The sequence below is a fragment of the Sparus aurata genome, chromosome 5 (genome assembly GCF_900880675.1).
Source record: "Sparus aurata chromosome 5, fSpaAur1.1, whole genome shotgun sequence".
NCBI lineage: Eukaryota > Metazoa > Chordata > Actinopteri > Spariformes > Sparidae > Sparus > Sparus aurata.
Window position 1 is genome coordinate 8257208 of NC_044191.1, and position 2802 is coordinate 8260009.

Below are 2802 nucleotides of genomic sequence, written 5' to 3' on the forward strand. Positions count from 1 at the left end.
ACCAATGCATCACATTTTACTAAAGCTTCTCAGAGGCCCCTGGGGCAAATATTTGCCGTGGGGCCCCTGTTGAACCTGGCCGCAGGATTTTTGTGTGTAAATCAGATTGTGGTCATTTGCTTAAACGCAGCCCTATTTGAAAATAACAAGGGGCAGTTTCATTCTGGGACAGTGCATATTATTAAAGATTTCTGTGAATGTGAAAGAACTAGATTAGAATAAGATTCAAGTTTTCATGTGGAGTCCCTGGACAGGTCCCTGGAGTCATGAAAGACATGGGCAGCAATAAAAGCAGAGCAAACTGCGGTGCAATGAAGCAAAAAACAAACAACATGACAACAAGACGGACACTCTTTGTAAATTAAAGCTCTTGCTTATGTCCATTAATGTGTGATTAATGATTTGTATCATTCTGTGAATGGTTGTAACCATGAGCAGAGACAGATATGACAGACAGGACATCAATAACATGGCAGTTTAGCAGCATACGCGTTGTAATATTAGTAGACATTTGTAAATGACGAAGGTATCTGATTAATGCTGATCTTAAGGTTAAAATGCAGAAACCACTTCATATGATACTGCTCCTAATTTGCAACACAATAATTTGCAGATCAAAAGCACAATACACAGACTGAATTTGTAGGTTTTTAGGGGCCCCTGGAGGTTTGCAAGCCTCTTGGGTGTTGCCCATCATGCCCAGTAGTTAATCCATCTGTGAGAATGCAGACAAAAAGCTAAAATAAAGTCAACAAAGTATTGTAGAATTTCTGATGTCACTGATGTAACTACTGCAGCTCTATGTCAAGAGTCAAAGGCAACATTATATATCTTGCAATGCAACCTGTTGTTAGATAAGACATTAACTGTTAAGATGGCACATTTATTTGAAAAAAAAAAAAAAAAAAAAAAGGAAACAAGTAAATATTGTTTTGTAATTTTTTTTTTTTTTTAATAATTAAGTAAGCAATCGTTAAAAACTGTACCGGGGTAAATAATGATCTGTTAAATAATTTCTGTTGTTTCAATTAATTAATTAAACAAGGTTGACTGAATGACAGGACAGGAAAATCAAACGTTGCCAGTTTACCAATAAGATATGATGCTGTGTATTCATTACCATATACTTTAGACATGACAGCGTGTCAGTCAACAGGTGTTCATAGCAAACTGTAAACAAAGCCACTTCTGATTGACACTGCACTCTGTACGACTCTGTACGAACGACTCCATTATGCCATAATACTGCAATCCGTGTGTGTGTGTGTGTGTGTCGGTGTGAGTGTGTGTGTGTGTGTGAGCGAGTGTGTGTGTGTGTGTCTGTGTGTGTCCTTTGACAAATAGAGAATGAACAGTTTTATAAATGTAGACAGAGCGTGTTAAGTAGAACTGTAGCAAAAGATATTAAACAAGTACAATAAAAATGGTGTGAGCCATTTTACGAGTGACAAAAGATGCTTACTTTTACAGCATCCAGAGGACAAATTCCTGTGGCAATTGTAAGGAACAATTACTTAAATAATTGGGCCTTCAAAGAAAAGATTGATTGTCTAAAAGCTGTTTTCTGTGGAGAATCCATTAGGGGAAACCATTTTTCCTGGCTCCTTGACATAGTGTTTTTATTAATTTCTACTCGCAAAGATGCATGATTCTTTGGTTTTTTGCTGCTCTGTCGCTGGCCTGTATGATGAACTATGCTGCGTGAGGAAAAGTCATCAGATGAACAATTTAGATCCAACCTCTGATTTACTGTGGCTATATACATATACATTTCTCAAGCAAAAAAAAAAAAAAAAAAAAATCCTCTTTCAACCGATGCCCTGAAATAAATGTGTGCGGTACCACAGGATCTTCTGAGTTAACCGTGATGTCTTGACTGGAGAAAAACGGAGCGCGCCTTACTGTAAAAGTGTGTGTGTGTGTCGGGTGGGGGGGGGCTGTTTCTGACTGAAACAGTATGGCATCTTCTTTATATTCACAAAGCTTAATTAGCACCTATTCAGTACATGCTCTTCACACAGCGAGGAGAGGCGAGGGATGGGAGGCTGCTGAAGGTTATCTCCCAGACAAGCTGCTCGGAGACACCACAGCCTCATTCATAGTCGGCCACGAGGCGCGTCAGGCAGGTCGTGCCCCGTCATCTTAAACCTGATTTTATTCTGTCTCATTTTGAAGAATATATTTCCTCATCGAGATCCCATTTTTAGGCTATATGCGATAGGCTCTACCCTTGACTTTAATGTAATACTGTAAGTACCCAGATGATTGATTCAGCATCTCCAGTATGGTGTGATTAGGGGCTGGGGGAGGAGGTGGATGTTGTTAAAAACGTATCACGCTGGCGGGATGATAAGGCGTCTCCCTGAATGCTGTTAATGTGAGGGGGGCCTGTGGCCATCTTGAGTCCCCCTTCTGTTGTGCTGATGGGACGGAGCCACCGCCATCTGCTTCCCATCCTCCCTGTTCCCCCACCCATGGACGCGGCCGCTCTCCGATGCCCTTTCATCCAGCACGCTCGCATTGTCTTCCATCTCTCCTTGGAGGTCATGCGGTGTGCAAAGTACAATAGCCTATAGGCTGCAAAAGTGAAACCATGTCGGCCTTCAGATCCGGCATGGGTGAGAAATTAGGACCAAAAAAAAAAACATAAATATATTTACCTGCAGTAAACACGATGTTTTGAGTGGCACTGCTAATATTTAGGAAGCTGTGGTGAATTACTGGCCAATCCCGCTGCTCCATGCATCATCACATGACTCCATAAACCTTGGGGCTGATAGAAGTGATGGTGCGCATGGTAGA